Below are 17,627 nucleotides of genomic sequence, written 5' to 3'. Positions count from 1 at the left end.
ACGCTCTAAAGAAAGGGGGTAATTTGAATTGTTTTTAAGCATTTATTTTTTTACTATTTTTTTTGACCCACTAGGTTATTTTAACCCTAGGTTGCTGATCCTACCATAAACTGCCATACTACAGTAATGGCAGTATATGTGGATTTTCCACATCATTTTTCACAATTTGCAAATCACTCATTGTAATAGATGGGTTAAAATGAGACAGCCTTGAGTCTTTATGTGATCCTGGGCTATCATCGTAACCAAACGCTGCCCCCTGATGACCTCACAGGGGACAACAATTGAATCTAGTATGGAGGCGCCAATGCGCTGCTGGGGTGTAAATGCCTCCGGCAGCTTTGCTGGTAGTTGTTTGCTGCAATATGTATTATTTTGTTATGATTATTTTATTGTTCAATTTGTTTATATGTTGGATATAGAGATAATATTATTGCATTTTTTGTGCAAATCAAAAAATAAAATATAGGAAAACATGAATTAGATGTTGAAACAATGAAATCTGGTGGTGCATTTATCCATTATTTGTTTGTGTACATGAGGCTCTAAAGAGAACCTGTCACCACATTTTCACATATACAGCTAGTAATAGGTTCCCATAGAGCCCTAATTATTTTTAGCTAAAATTGTTTCCCCTACATCTCCATATCATGTGATCCGAGTGATTTCATGTAATATCCTTTACCATGTTACATTTACAACATCTACCCCATGTATGTATCTGATCACATGAAATCATAGCATGCCAAGGATGCGGGGCAATGCCAATAAAATTTCATATGCAGAACTCACTTAGTGTGATTGGACTAACATCAGATGAGTTGCACATAAGTTTACAAACTGATTTTTTTTGTTTGTTTGTTTTTTGCAGCCATGGAAAGGAACCATTTGGGGATAAGGGCCATTCTTTAATCATAGTGTTAATTAAGTATTATTTTTGGGTGGGTTAGTTTAAATGGTAGGTTATCTTTAATTGGCTTAAGAGATAAGCATTTACTTGTGTTGGGCTACCGTGCTAGTAAAATAGACAAGGTACAGTGTGTGGAGTTATTCAGAAAAAGTGGTCTAGGACGGGAGATTCTCCAACTCTCCCTTAAAAACGCAGTCTATGGACAATGTCCAACAATTGACCACATAAACAGGCTTGATAAACCAGTATTGTCTTTACTTCAAAACTTCTTATTGATACATTATTCTCAGTAGTTTTTCAGTTTGTTCCATAAGTATATATATTGCACATTTCTTTAAATATTTGCTTGCATAGGATAAATTAACCTCAGGGTCAGGTGAGTCACCAATACAATTGTGTAACATTCATAAAGTCCGATAATGCGGTACAGATAGTATAATATGGTGAATAAGACTCACATTAATATGATCCCTGGGGCAGAGACACTACCTCACTTGCACGCCGAACAGCGGTCAGGTACGCTCCATGTTAATGACGTTTCGAGGGACACGCCCCCTTCTTCAGACATATTAATGTGAGTATTATACTATCTGTACCGCATTATCGGACTTTATGAATGTTACACAATTGTATTGGTGACTCACCTGACCCTGAGGTTAATTTATCCTATGCAAGCAAATATTTAAAGAAATGTGCAATACTTAAAGAAATGTGCAATATATATACTTATGGAACAAACTGAAAAACTACTGAGAATAATATATCAATAAGAAGTTTTGAAGTAAAGACAATACTGGTTTATCAAGCCTGTTTATGTGGTCAATTGTTGGACATTGTTCATAGACTACCGTGCTAGTAACCAAATGCAGTTGCAGACAATTTTTTCTTCTTTTTGGTTTTTGTGTTGATATTAAATGCTAAATTCTGGTATGGGTGCAACATTCAGCTTTTTTTTTTGTTTTATGCCCTTATCTTAAAAGCCATAATTTATTTGTTTAATGAATTGCCATAATGACGTGAGCTTGTCTTTTGAAGGAGTGCTAGTGTTAATGGCATTATTTTCGGAACTTTAAAACCTTCTTAATTTTATTAAAGTCTAGAGGAGTTTTTCCCTCTGCAAGACATGGATGCAGAGGGAAAAACTCCTCTAGACTTTTTGATCACTAGGAATACTGGACCCCCTTTCCTTTCCTTCTCTCTTGCGCCGTCATTTCTCAGCAACTGGTTTGATTGTTTGGTTTCCAATTAATATTATTAAGTCTTAATTTTATTAAAGCTTAAAAAAGTTTTTTTTTTCCTTACAGCCCTCAATTGGCATACCTACTGGACTTTTAATGCTTCTTCCTGCACTTCACATTTAGATTTCTCTATCTCTTTGCAATCTTCTATCTTTTTTATGATGCATGATGATTTTTTATCACTGTGTAGTGCAGTTCTGACCGCTTGATCATCTGGAAGTGAGATTCTGGTCTCTTGTTAAACAGAGAGAATTATCCCAGAACAGGGAGCCATTTAATTCTACCGGTAGAGATGAACAGACCCGAACTTCCTGTTTGCAGCTCAGGTGCACCCCACACACTGAGGGCAATTTTCTGGAGTGGCTGCCAAACAGCTAATCCACCATATAAATGCATCTACCAACTAGCCATGGCTTTGATTGGCCAGGATGAGTGTGCATCCTGCTGCTTCATTAAAATCTATGGGAGTAGTTGGAGATTTTCCAAGCACAGCGCTCCATTATCTCCAGTCCTCTCATCTTCTGTCAAGGAGTGTGCTGGAGATAGAGATATACCAATAGATACATACTCAAAGATACATAATAGTGCATATTCGTCCTGCTGCTCCACTCATTAGTGAGAATTGGTACCGCATAAATCTTATCATTAGAGATGAGCTAATTATAAAATGTTTGGAAACATTCTGTTTGTGTCTGAATCAAATCATTCCAAACCAATGTTCCTCCAATTGTCCTTGAAATTGCTCCTATATCATTTCATAATTTTGTAATTATTTTTTTAAAAAATTTTCTCTCTCCCATCCCATCTCCCTGTGGGATGAATGATAATATTACCTAACTGCGCTTTTGAAAGAATCGGAAAAAAAATTAACAAACCAACAAATAAATTTGCTCATCTTTACATATCAACAACTTTCCACATGTGTTGAGCTCTTTTTCTTCAAGCTATTTAAACGTAGATTACGGTAGTTAAACATAATTTTACTTTTTCCAATATCCATCTTTATTAATTCATAAAAAGGTTAACCTATAGATAAATACATGAGTTCAGTTGCTTAACAAAAAAAGCACGTTAACATTGAAACAATAACATTCCTGATAGTAGCAGACATGAACAAAATCATGGGTTACAACAATCAATTTCAATGACCGTAAATAATGCTTTATAAAAGGAGATGGCTTGTGGGCCAATTATTGAGAACTTATTTAGACAATGAACAAAATATTCCCTTTGGTATAAATGTTAGAATAAATCAGTAGATCTTTAGCAAATTGGATATTCAATTCAAACCGTTCTAAGATTTGTTATTCAAATTTAAATTCCAAAAGCAATTTTTCTGTCAGTATCCACTTTTTCCAGTTTGTTGACTTTCTCAATTATAAAAAGGTAAAGATTTCATATTTCCATTGACAATTTAAAAAGCTTTCTGCAACTCCTAAGGCATTAGCTTTTTATTTGTCAATATAGTTTAAATGCTCCAATAGTTTTGGTTTTAGCTTTATGAATGGTTCAACCGACATGTAGCAAGTTACAAAAACTAAATTGGATGGTATTAATCACATCATGACTCTCTCCATTTACAAATAAATTGATATTAAGAAAATGTCACTATAAAACAAACATAAAATTAGATTTCTTTAGTGCATATTCTCCACACATTACATTGTGCCAACACATTTTTTTTTTTAAAAAAAAGAAAAGTTATATCTATTTTAATGCAAAAATGAAAATGTCTCCAAGGATCCTTTTTTTTTCTTAACTACAATTTGACTCTAATTATATTTTCAAGCTTATCATCATTTAAAAGATGAAGGCATCCGTTGAAAATCTCTAATAACGTTTGTCTTTAACAAAGAAAACATCGCTTTCTGTGTATTAACCCCTTACCCATGTGTGACAAATCTGTACATCACATGTTGGCTGCGGGTGTATGGAGAGGGCTCATGGGCTGAGCCTTCTCCATACAAGGCGGGCATTTGCTGCATTACGCAGCAAACACCCAACGGTTGCACCAGCGGTCAGTGCTGGCACAGATCAAGGGTGTTAAAATGCCACAGGTATTTACAAAGACCTGTGACTGTCTTATTTTAACTCCTCAATTAAAATGTGCAATTTGCACAGTGTAATAAATGATGTGTAAATTCCCATATACTGCCATACTGTAGTATAACAAGATCAATCAGACAACCTACGGTTAAAACACCCTAGGAAGAAAAAGGGAGAAAATTCCTTTCAGCTCACCTCTCTGATGTCCCGCTTCACCGGTGCACGGAGTATCTGAGTCGGAGTGAGTTCGTAGCATAGAAAAGAGACAGTGGTTGTCCGGCACTCAGACAAATCCATACGATAATGCAGTTAAAAGCAACTTTTATTCCATACTTTAAAAAACATATGCCATGACAAAAATAGAAAAAACGGATGCGTTTCAGATCTAAGCGATCCTTAGTCGTAGTTCATGCAGAGCATGTGAGATACTATTGCAGGGATACAATTCAATAAATGTACATAAGATCTCTATGATTGAGTCCTACTGGAATACGAGTGTTTAATGTAAGGATCCAGAAAGCTTCTCTGGCTCGTAATTTTTTAATCCAGTCCCTTTTGGGTTTGTCCACTCTTTCTATAGGTATTAATCTAAACGTTTTGGTGTTGCCCGAATGAACTTCTCTAAAGCACCGGACATGGTTGTAGCAATATTCAGGGAGGAACTACGTATATACGTTAGATATGCAGACCTATGTGACATATGTGACCTTGCAATCTGTGCATTTTAATGAGATATACAAGGTGGTTCGACTTATATAAATTTGCATTTATTGACTTATGTCACCACACTTGTGGCTGCCTGTGGTATGTAACCGGGTTGTTTTCCTGTCTGATGTAGAAAAATTTTTTGGTGATAAAATTGCACCTATAGAATAGGCGTTTCTTGACATAAACGTGTAACCATCTTGTACCGTATATACGCGAGTATTAGCCGACCCGAGTATAAGCCAAGACCCCTAATTTTACCACCAAAAACTGGGAAAAACTACTGACTCGAGTATAAGCCGAGGGTGGGAAATGCATTGGTCAAACCCCCCCAGTAGTATACAGCCTGCCAGCCCCCAGTAGTATACAGCCTGCCAGCCCCCATGTAGTATTTGGCAGCCCCCATGTAGTATTTGGCAGCCCCCTAGTAGTATACAGCAGCCCCCTAGTAGTATACAGCAGCCCCCTAGTAGTATACAGCAGCCCCTAGTAGTATACAACAGCCCCCTAGTAGTATGCAGCAGCCCCCTAGTAGTATACAGCACAGCCCCTAGTAGTATACAGCAAGCCCCTAGTAGTATACAGCAAGCCCCTAGTAGTATACAGCAAGCCCCTAGTAGTATACAGCAAGCCCCCTAGTAGTATACAGCAAGCCCCCTAGTAGTATACAGCAAGCCCCCTAGTAGTATACAGCAAGCCCCCTAGTAGTATACAGCAGCCCCCTAGTAGTATACAGCAGCCCCCTAGTAGTATACAGCAGCCCCCTAGTAGTATACAGCCAGCCCGCCCCCACGGCCCTTAAAAAAATAAGCTTATATACTCACCCTCCAATGTCAGCGCGGCTCCCCGATGTTGGCGCGACTTACCGATGTTCCCGATGTCAGCGCGTCCCGTCTTCTTTCTTCTCCGCGGCTCCTCTTCTCTCTTCCGGCATGGACGCGGCCATGTTTTCTTCTAGCATGTGCATACTATGATGCAGCCGCTGCTGACGTCACAGTATGCGCGGCCACTAAGAAACGAAGAGAAGAGAGAAGAGGAGCCGCCGAGAAGAAAGAAGACGGGACGCGGTGACATCGGAGACATCGGGGAGCCGCGCTGACATCGGAGGGTGAGTATTTAAGTTTATTTTTTTTTAAGTGGGTAATTTTTTTTTGTTATAGACTCGTGTATAAGCTGAGGGGACATTTTTCAGCACATTTTTTGTGCTGAAAAACTCGGCTTATACACGAGTATATACGGTAATATAGTAGCCAGATGCTTATCTTGATACAGCAGTGGTAGGTGTTTCTTAATTATTTTGATCATAATATTGTCTCGTGTATGTAGTACTAAAAACTATTTGATAAGTTGACTGTTGTTGCTGATTTTGTTGATTGGATTTCTTGTACAATGTATCTTTTCTTGTTCTTCTTTGTATATTTTCCCATTATTCTTGTCACATTATGTTTATTGTATCCCCTTTCCCTGAGGCATGCGGACATAGATTTAGAGGTGTCCAAAAACATAATGTCCGTAGAGCAAATTCTCTTGGCTCTCATAAATTCCCCCTTGGGCAAAAATTTTGTGCTACATGTGGGGATTGATGCAATGTCGCATGAAGTAGGGTGTTCCCTGCCATAGGTTTTCTGTAAAGATTAGTTTTTATTTTGGCTGTATGTGGGTTGCATATTCATAGTATCTCTAAAAAAGGTATTTCTGTAGCAGAAAAGGTGTAAGTGAATTTAAGATTGAAATTGTTATTATTTACATACTGTACAAAATCTGAGGTGTATTTGTCTGGACCGGTCCATATAAGCAGGCAGTTGATGATGTAACAATTGTAACTTTTTATGTAAGTGGAAAATGGGTTGTTATCAGTAAAACTATAAATTCTTTGTACCATGACATATATATGTTCACCAGGGACGGTGAAAATTTCGAGCCCATAGAGCAACCTTGTAGTTGTAGGTAATAGTCATTGGCGAACATAAAGAAATTATTTGAGAGTAAAAACCACAATGTATCAAGAATGTGTTGGATCAATGTTTCCGAAAAATTACTGAACTGTCCAAATGGTAACGTACAGCTATAATTGCCTGGATATGAGTTATAGATGTGTAAAGGGCTACAACGTCACATGTAACCCAGATGTGATTCTCAGACCAGGTAGCATTATCTAACATTTTTAGGAACTCGAAGCTGTCTTTTATGTATCCTGATGCTCTATGAGCAAAAGGTTGGGGCACCGTATCCAACCATTGTGGCATTCTTTCCAGTAGGGAGTTAACTCCTGAAATTTTGGGTCTAAATGTAGGGGGAAACATGGGTTTATGTGTTTTTGGGAGTGCATAGAACAATGGATCTTCTGGATATTTTGGTAGTAAATATAAACCTGCAGTGTCGGAAAAAAGTTCAGTGTGATGCCTTCCCTAATCAATTTAGATAACTTTATCCTGTATTGCTTTGCCAGGGTGATGAGTTTATTTTATATAAGTTGTACTATTCTGTAACATAGCATTGATTTTCTTATGATATTGTCTTATCTAAGATAACAATTGATCCTCCTTTATTTGAATTTCTTATTGTGATGAAGGGATTCTGTTGTAAATGGCCCGGATTCTTTTTTTGTGAGATTTATATTTTTTCTGTCTACGCATAGCGTCAGTTTGTTAATTCTTCTACAGTGTTTTGGAATTGGTCCGTTAATGGGACTCTGGTTTGAATAGGGTAGAAATGGGTTTTTTTTGTTTTTATTAATCCTGAAGTGTCCGTAATAAACATTTGATTAGTTTCTGTTTGTAAATCCACATTTTCCATATTGAATTCCATATTGTTTTTGAATTGTGCTTGGCCCCCATTATTTAGAAATGAAGTTGTAACTGTATTTGCATGAGAGTCTTGATCTGTTGTGTCCTGTCCTGTCCAGTTGAGAGAATCTATCACCAGAAAGAATGAAATCCATCCAAGAAATAGTATTTAAGCTCCATCAGATTTGCCATGAAAGTGCTGGGGAAGATGACCTCGGCAATCGAGAGCAAGAATGAGGTCCCTCCAAAGGGATCTTTTGAAGGCTTGGTGTCATGGCAAGAGAAATCTACAGTCATATCTGATGGTCTCTCCACAAATGATCAGGGATCTCTCCTGTTGGCGGACACCGTCCTCTCCTCAAGGGGGTGTCCTTGGTCCCTCAGCCCCAGAAGGTCCTCACTATGGATGTGTCCTCCTGGGGCTAAGGTGCCCATGTAGATCATCTTTGGTTCTGGACCAAATGGAAGGAGGAGGATTCTTGCCTGTCATCGAATCGCAAGGAGCTTATAGCATTCAGGTTGGCCCATGATATACTTTCAACCAATATTATGCGGTTTCAGGATACTTGTACATTCAGACAATCTAGCCACAGTTTAACCCCTTAACGCTGAAGCCACTTTTCACCTTCCTGACACGGCCCATTTTTTAAAATCTGACATGTGTCTATTTAAGTGGTTATAACTTTGGAACGCTTTAACATATCCAGTTGATTTTGAGATTGTTTTTTCATGACACATTGTACTTCATGCTGGTTGAGAAATTTAATCAATATATTTAGTATTTATTTATGAAATAAATGGAAATTTGGCAAAAATTTTGAAAAAAACAATGTTTTCCAAATTCAAAATTTTCTACTTTTTGGAAAGTTGGTCATATCACTAAAATAACTTGATAACTAACATTTTCCATATGTCTGCTTTAACTTGGCATCATTTTTCAAACATCTTTTCCTTTATTTTGGATGTTAGGAGGCTTATAACTTTAGATGCAATTTTTCAGATTTTCACGAAAATCATCAAAACCTACTTTTGGAGGGTCAATTTAGTTAGAAGTGACTTTATAAGGCCCACATGACAGAAACCCCCCACAAATGACACCATTTTAGAAACTACACCCCTCAAAATATTCAAAACAATACAATATATTCAAAATATTCAAAACAATATTCATGAGCGTGAAAGATAAATGAAAGTGAAATTACAGAAATGTAATTTTATCTTACTATAGATTCATTGAACACTAAAATTTGCACCTTCACAATGGGTTAAAAAGGAAAATGCATTTTACAATGTTGAGGGCAATTCCTCTTGAGTATGCCAATACCCATTTTGTCACTGTACCCTGCTATACGGGCACAGGGGGGCACTTGGAATGGAAAGAGCGTTGTTTCGTTTTTGCAGGGCAAAAAGGCTGAAAAAGTTTTCATGTGTCAGGATGCATTTGGAGAGCCATAATGGTACCAAAACAGAGAAAAGCCCCAACATGAGACACCATTTTGGAAAGTACACCCCTTGGAGAGTTTAGCAACGTGTAATTTGTGTATTTTCCCCAACAGGTGTTTGATTCAATTAGGCCCCAAAAGGGAAAAAAGGTGAAAATTTTCTCAAAAATGTCACTTTTACCCAAAATTTTTGTAAGCCACAAGGGATAAAAGATGAAACAACCCCATAAATGTGTAAAACTATTTCTCCTAAGCACAGAACTGCACCACTTTTGCATATAAAGTGTTGTATGGGTGCACAGTAGGGCTCAGAAGGGAAAGAGGGGCTTTGGCCTTTTAGAAGCCAGATTTGACAATAATCCTTTACATGTGTCAGGATGCATTTGGAGAGCCCTAGTGGTACCAAAACAGAGGGGAACCCCAACAAGTGTCACCATTTTGGAAAGTGCACCCTTTGGAGAATTCAGCAAGGTGTAATATGTGTATTTTACCCTACAGGTGTTTGCTTCAATTAGGTCCCTAAAAGGAAAAAGGTGAACATTTTTGTATCCCATAAGGCATTAAAGATGAAACAACCCCAAAAAAATGTGTACTAGCATTTCTCCCGAGTATAAAATTGCCCCACACATGCAAATAAAATGTTGTATGGGTACGCAGTGAAGCTCAGAAGGGAAAGAGGGGCGTTGGCCTTTTAGAAGCCAAATTTGACAGACATCCTTTACATATGTCAGGATGCATTTAGAGAGCCGTAGCGGTACCAAAACAGAGGGGAACCCCAACAAGCACACCCCTTAGAGAATTTAGCAAGGTGTAATATGTGTATTTGTCCGTAAAGGTGTTTGATTTAATTAGGACTTAAATAGATCAAAGGTGAACATTTTCTTATAAAGGTCATTTTACTCCTATTTTTTTATAGCCACAAGGGATAAAAATATGTAATAACCCCTCAAAATGTGTAAACCTATTTCTCTCGAGTGTAGAAGTACCCCACATGTATATATAAAATGTTGTATGGGCGCACAGTAAAAGGAAAGGGGAATGTTTGCCTTTTAAAAGCCAAATTTGACAGAAATGTTTGACATGCATTTGGAGAACCCTAGTGGTATAAAACAGATAAGAATCCGAAAAGTGACCCTAATCTTTGAATGCACAACCCTTAGAGAATTTTGCAATGTGTAATATATGTATTTGCCCCTACAGGTGAATGATCCAATTAGGCCCGAATCATTAAAAAGGTGAAAATTTTCCTATAAATGTCACTTTACCCCTAATTTATGTAAGCCACAAGGGAATATATATAAAATAACCCCAAAAAAGGTGTAAAACTATTTCTCCCGAGTGTAGAAGTACCCCACATGTGCATATAAAATGCTTTATGGGCGCACAGTAGAGGAAAAGAGGGATGTTTGTCTTTTAGAGGCCAAATTTGTAAGAAATCCTTCACATGTGTCAGGATACATTTGGAGAGCCGTAGTGGTACAAAAACAGAGGAAAACCCGAAAAGTGACCCTAATTGTTGAATGTACACCCCTTGGGGAATATAGCAAGGTGTAATATGTGGTGTAGTGTAATACACGTGGTGAAATGAGCATTTTGAACATATAGGTGATTTCCAATTATGATGTGCAATGGAGTCCAAGATGGAAATTTCAATTATTTCTGGAAAGTTCAGTGCCCATTATGTGGCGCCCCTTATGAAATAATGGAGGGGTATAGGGAGCAACGGGACATAACAGTTGTTACAATTATTCATTTTACCGAAATTAATTCATAATAGGTTGGGCGTGAATTGTGAATGTCTAGTGTATAAGGAGGTAGAATATACCAGGGGACCAACTAAACTTTTTTCACACTTGGAGTTGTCGCAGATATCTTAGTAGTATGTAGTGTCCATCCTAACTCCTCTTTTGGAACAGACTCTTTATTGAGTCCTACCATTAGAAGCAGCAGAATTCACCGGGAAAATGCAATCCTGGCAAAACACAGGAACATCTAAACCAGAGGTACTGGGGCTCCGTCCTTCTTGTCCCAATATTAGTTTCCTAATATCTTCCTCTTGAAAACGGAGAAATGATACGGCAGGACCTGCACATTGGTACAGCTCGTAAGAGTTGTACAGCATCATCTGAACAATGTGCACAGCCAGCACTTTTGTACCATATCTTCGTTTTAGTAGGGAAATTATCACCAAGTGTTACTCTTATTCACCCTAGCGATGCCTATTGTGACGAATATTGCTGCTTTTTGCTGGACCAAATCGACCAGCAAATAGCGGCAAACATGGACAGAGGGGGGCAACAAAACCCCTCTGGACCGCAAGGCAAAATTGGTGGCTGTCAGGTACAGCCGCCACCCTGCCCCGATCACCGTGTCTACAGACATGGTGACTGGTATTACTGACGTCATAAGTAAATTCGCTTCTATTGGCTCGTCTGAATTGATGAGCCAATAGCAGCGATAATAAACTGGGGGTGTGTGGGGGGGGGACGTAACCCTTCTGGTCCATGGGGCAGGATGGATGGCTGTGAGGAACAGCCGCCGTCTTACCCCGATCAGTGAATAGCCGCCGTCTTACCCTGACCGGTGTTGGCAAGTCACTACCCGCCGCACCGTTCTATAAGAACGCTCGTTGGGAATAGGCTATACAATCTTTATTTATTTTTTAAGCAATTTAGACAAATAAGGGCTTATTTTTTGCGAGACGAGATGCACTGTAAAAAAACTTAATTTTAGTGGGTTTTTAGCTTATTGAAGAAATTTTATTAACTTTTTACGTGTGGAGGAAAATAAAATCATCAATTCTTGTTTTGGATTTTTAGCATTTTTTGGGGGGGGGGTTCACTGTAGCATAACAATAATATATTATCTTTATTCTACGGATCACTGCGATTACGGTGATACCTCATTTATATAGTTTTATTTTTATTTGTCCAATTTTATTGAAGGAAAACTAGAATAGAAAAAATTGCATTTGTTTTAGTATTGCCATTTTTATAGTGGTATAATTATAGTATTTTTTAGTTTACGGAGCTGGTTGTAAGCTTATTTTTTGCGTGACAAGTTGCTCTTTTTATTGGTATCATTTTGGTGCTTGTAACTTTTTCGGATCACTTTTTAGAACATTTTTTGTAAAGCAATTTGATAAAAAGTTTTAATTTTTGGCAAGTTTTTTTTTTTTTTTTTTTACCACGTTCACCGAGCGGGTCCAATTATGATTAGAATTTATTGTACAGATTGTTACGGACGCAGCGATACCAAATAAGTGGCGTTTTTTCGTGATTTAGTGTTTTTTATACTTTATTACTTGTGTAAAGGGAAATGTGGTGTTTGGGGGGACTTTCACTTTATTTTATTATTTATTTATTTATTTATTTTTCCTTTTTTTACATTTAATGACATCTAAGCTTGAACAAGTGATCTTCTGGCTGCGCATGCCCAGTGTCTTACAGCCGGGTCCTGTCAGAAGGCAGGGACCCGGCACTGGGATGAAGATCGCGCAGCCCCGGGCACCGGCAGTCCCGGGGCTGCGATCGGAGGAGCGGACCCCCCAGGAAAGCGCCGCGGGGGGGTCCGATTCAGCTTTAGATAACTTTAAATGCCTCTAACACACCGCGGTCAGTGCGACCGCGGCGTGTTAGGGGTTAACACCCGCAATCGGAGAAATCTCCGATCGCGGGTGTTAGAGGCGGGTGTCAGCTATAACATATAGCCGACACCCGCAGCTTCTGGCGCCGGCTCCGTTCAGGAGCCGGCGCCAGAAGCTTGACGTAATAGTACTGCATTTTGCGGGAACGCACCTCCCGCGATGCAGTACTATTACGTCAAATGTCGGAAAGGGGTTAATATATAAACAAGGCGGCACTAAAAGTCTCTCCATGATGACAGAATGCAACCTTCTCATGAACTGGGCTCAACGCAACATCCCCTCCATCTCAGAAGTCCATATAAAGGGTTGTCTGAATCAACTTGTGGACAGCCTCAGCACAAATTTTCTTTTACAATCAGAATGATTGTTCGGGGGCACGGCGATCGGAATAAAGATGGTGGCGCCCATGCGGCGCCGTCTTTTAAATTTTGTGCTACATGTGGGGATTGATGCAATGTCGCATGAAGTAGGGTGTTCCCTGCCATAGGTTTTCTGTAAAGATTAGTTTTTATTTTGGCTGTATGTGGGTTGCATATTCATAGTATGTCTAAAAAAGGAATTTCTGTAGCAGAAATGGTGTAAGTGAATTTAAGATTGAAATTGTTATTATTTACATACTGTACAAAATCTAAGGTTTATTTGTCTGGACCGGTCCATATAAGCAGGCAGTTGATGATGTAACAATTGTAACTTTTTATGTAAGTGGAAAATGGGTTGTTATCAGTAAAACTATAAATTCTTTGTACCATGACATATATATGTTCACCAGGGACGGTGAAAATTTCGAGCCCATAGAGCAACCTTGTAGTTGTAGGTAATAGTCATTGGCGAACATAAAGAAATTATTTGAGAGTAAAAACCACAATGTATCAAGAATGTATTGGATCAATGTTTCTGAAAAATGACTGTACTGTCCAAATGGTAACGTACAGCTATAATTGCCTGGATATGAGTTATAGATGTGTAAAGGGCTACAACGTCACATGTAACCCAGATGTGATTCTCAGACCAGGTAGCATTATCTAACATTTTTAGGAACTCGAAGCTGTCTTTTATGTATCCTGATGCTCTATGAGCAAAAGGTTGGGGCACCGTATCCAACCATTGTGACATTCAAAAGGGTTAATAGCCGCGTTCGGTGCAATCACCGATTATTAGCGGTGGGGGTTTGCTGCAATATGCAACAACCCCCACCCTTGTATGAAGAGGACTCAGCCCGTGCCATGGTCACTAAATCACTTTTTCTCTACTGCCGAACAAATTGGGTACCCCATAATAGACCTGATGGCAACGGAGGAGAACACGAAATGCGTTCACTTTTTCACACTATGTCGCTCCCCAAAAGCCCCAGCGCATCACCTAATATATGTTTTTCCCCAGATAGCCGTCATCCCGAAGGTACAAAGCGGAAGCCATCGCCATTCTCCCCCTTCGCCTGCGCAGGGCTTGGTTCTCCCTCGCTTGGTCGCTGGAGACTGACAGGAAAAATCTGAAGAATTTAGGTCTTTCAAAAGAAGTTAGAAACGCCCTCTTGTTGTCAAGAAGACCCTCTATGTTAAAAGTTTACAATAGAGTATTGTCCCTGTTTAAATCTTGTTGTAGTCACAACGCAACTGCTTCAGACTCCTTAAATTCAATACTACAGTTCCTACCAGAAGGATATCAAAAAGGCCTCAAGATAAACACTCTTAAAGTTCAATTCAATGCGATAAATGCACAATTACAGAACATCTTCTCTGGTAATCCCTTGATAAAAAACTTCTTCAAGACTCTCTGAAGACTGGATCCAAATCCTCATCCTCCAGCTCCCTCTTGGGACTTGCCTACGGTTCTGAAACAACTCATAAGCTCACCATTTGAACCCTTAGAGAAGGTTCTAATCAAGTGGTTATCAGTAAAAACTCTCTTTTTAGTAGCTATTTCTTCAGCAAGGCATGTTAGCGAGCTACAGGCCTTATCCCATAGGGATCCATACTTAAGGGACTTCGGAGAATGCCTTAACCTTAGAACCATGCCTGTATTCCTGCCCAAAGTGCCATATTTCAAAAATATTACACAAGAAATATGTTTGCCAGTTCTATTTCCAAATCCTCAAAATGAAGAACAGAGAAAAGGGCATCTGTTGGATGTCAGAAGAGCAATTCTGATATTAATCCAAAGAACTAATTCCTTCCGTAATTCTGAAGCACTCTTTGTACAACTGAGAGGCCCCAACAAGAGTCAAAAAGCCAGCAAAGCTACGCTAGCAAGGTAGATTACATCTGCCATCTTCTGAAGCTAATAACTTTTTCATACTTTGGCGCACGGAGCTGTGTGAGGTGTCATTTTTTGCTAAATGAGCCGACGTTTGCATTGCTACCATTTGAGGACTGTGCGACATTTTGATCATTTTTTATTCCATTTTTTATGTGATGTAAAAAGGTGTAAAAGTCGCATTTCGGACATTTGGGCGCCATTTCCCGTTTCGGAGGTCACCGCCGGCCGTGACCGTTTTTATATTTTGATAGATCGGGCATTTTGGGACGCGGCGATACCTAATGTGCCTGTGATTTTTACTGTTTATTATGTTTTATATCAGTTCTAGGGAAAGGGTGGTGATTTGAATTTTTAATATTTTATACATTTTTTTTATTTTTTAAACTTTTTTTTTTTTCACTATTTCTTAGACCATCTAGGGTACATTAACACTAGATGGTCAGATCGCTGCTACCATATACTGCAATACTTCTGTATTGCAATATATGGCATTTTTGCAGCTCATTCATTACAATGAGCCACTGGCTAATTGTAACAAATCTGCAGATGCCAGATAGCCTCGTGTCAAACAAAGACCCGAGGCTACCATGGCAACCGATCGCCACCCCCCACCTGATGACGTTCGTCTGTGCGCCGCCATCTTTTAAATGCCGCCCCGACTTTGCCGGTGGCAATGAAAGGGTTAATAGCCGCGAGCGGTGCAATCACGACCGCGGTTATTAGCGGTGGGGGTTTGCTGCAATATGCAGCAACCCCCACCCTTGTATGAAGAGGACTCAGCCCGTGAGCCCTCTTCATACACTCTCTCTCTGTACCTCTGCGCCGTAGAGCTACGGCGCAGATCGTTAAGGGGTTAAAGGTTAAAGCCCTTTCCACCAGGGAAACAGTGACCTCATGGTCTGAAATGGGCCACATTCCTCTAGATGACATATGCAAGGCTGCAACTGGGCCAAACTCCTCCACATTTATATGTCAGGTTTGACTCTGTGGCAGTGACGGTTAGCAATGATGACTATTACTATAAAAATTCACAGCCATTAGCTACAGTGTCCAGATAGGTGCAGAAGGCATTGCGCAGTGGAAACAGACGCTTTTCAAGTAGAAAACCATTTAAGTGTTTTAGATCATAAGGGCAGCTAGTAGGTGGTATAAACTTGACCTGCAAAATCTAGCAGTATACGCTTGGTAGATCTAATGGATTTTTAAACTGTGTAATCTACATTTATACTGCCAAAATATTAGACAAGATTATATCTGCCCATTTGTGTTTGAAATCCATCCTAGATAATTATTGGTAATCTCTCCAGAGTATAAACTTTAAGGGATCTTGAATTGATATGGACTGTAGTCTAATTTTGCTTATGTAAACCGCAGGTTATCAGAGTTAATGTAACGAAGAGGAGAGCACTAGATTCAAATGAGTGAAGATGAGAAAAAAAGTTCGCTGTTGGAGGGAGATGTATCGAGTGTCTACTTTAGAGCATGGATGGGAAAAGTGCAAGTAAACAAAAGACTCTGCATCAGCGATTATTGAGTCGATTGTTATTTTATTGCTTTATGGCATTGAACAATAGCCTTCCTCAGGTATTAAAAAACATTAAAAACCTAGTGGATAGTATCTTTACATGCATATGGGGAACCTCATTTTCAATACAGGAAATACAACCCGTTCCTCCTGTCTGCTCCTAAAGGATCTAAGGGATCTTTCACACTAGCGTTTTTCAAATCCGTGATCCAGCGATTTTCATGGATGCCCTGCAAAGCCATTGTCCATGGAACAAATTTTGAAACCTGTTCATTGTTTTTCATTGATGTAACAGAACCGCAGACCCGCAAAAAAAAATACCTGATAGGTCCATTTTTTTTCCACTCATCAGGATATTTTCTAGACGTAGATCAAAAATGTAAGCTAAATGGAGACCAAATGCAACAGACGCACAATGGACATGCCCCACACATGTCAATCCACCCGAAACCAGATACCCTTTGACTAGATGATAACCAAACTAAAATGCATTGTAGATGAATTTGATGCAAAAAAAGGAATGACGTGGAAACTTTTTAAAATGGGAATGATGTCATGATACAACTTTAGATAGAAATTACTAATGTCCAGGAGGGAGAAAAATCAGTCAATGTTAAATAGGTCCAAATGTTGTATTTCACCTTGCTGTTCCCATGTAGAGACTTGGTTTCAGATGTGGTATTTAAGCATGTGCTTTGTCCCTGTATTGTGGATGGATATTAACCTGTTAACGCTCAGCGTCCGATATATCGGACGCTGAGCTCAATGACTTGGCGCTCAGCGTCCGATATATCGGACGCTGAGCCCATGCCGGTTCAGCTCAAGATCTGAGCCGAACCGGCATCGGGAGACACGGGGTGCCGGCTGTGACTGATAGCCGGCACCCCAGTATAACACCCGCGATCAGAGTTGACTACGATCGCGGGTGCTTAACCCGTTAAATGCCGCGGTCAGCGCGACCGCGGCATCTAACATGCATCTGGGGGGTCTTTCCCCCACGATTGCCCCCCCGAACAGTTTTCGGGAGGCGCCGATCGTTGCTATAGCAACTCTGGGGTCCGATCTGGACCCCA

General features: G+C 39.5%; 1 long non-coding RNA gene across 1 annotated transcript in view; it reads left to right on the top strand.

Annotated features, from left to right (window-relative positions):
* LOC140106230 (uncharacterized) overlaps positions 1 to 16,607 on the top strand; it is a 210,155-nt gene extending 193,548 nt beyond the window's left edge. Inside the window, exon 5 of the long non-coding RNA XR_011850738.1 lies at positions 16,404 to 16,607. This is a non-coding gene — a long non-coding RNA (uncharacterized lncRNA). The remainder of the gene's footprint in view (positions 1 to 16,403) is intronic.
* Positions 16,608 to 17,627: the final 1,020 nt, after the last annotated feature.

This window comes from Engystomops pustulosus, chromosome 11 (assembly GCF_040894005.1).
Source record: "Engystomops pustulosus chromosome 11, aEngPut4.maternal, whole genome shotgun sequence".
In the NCBI taxonomy this organism is placed as follows: domain Eukaryota; kingdom Metazoa; phylum Chordata; class Amphibia; order Anura; family Leptodactylidae; genus Engystomops; species Engystomops pustulosus.
Note: the sequence above shows the minus strand (reverse complement) of the source record. Positions and strands in the feature narration are given on the sequence as shown.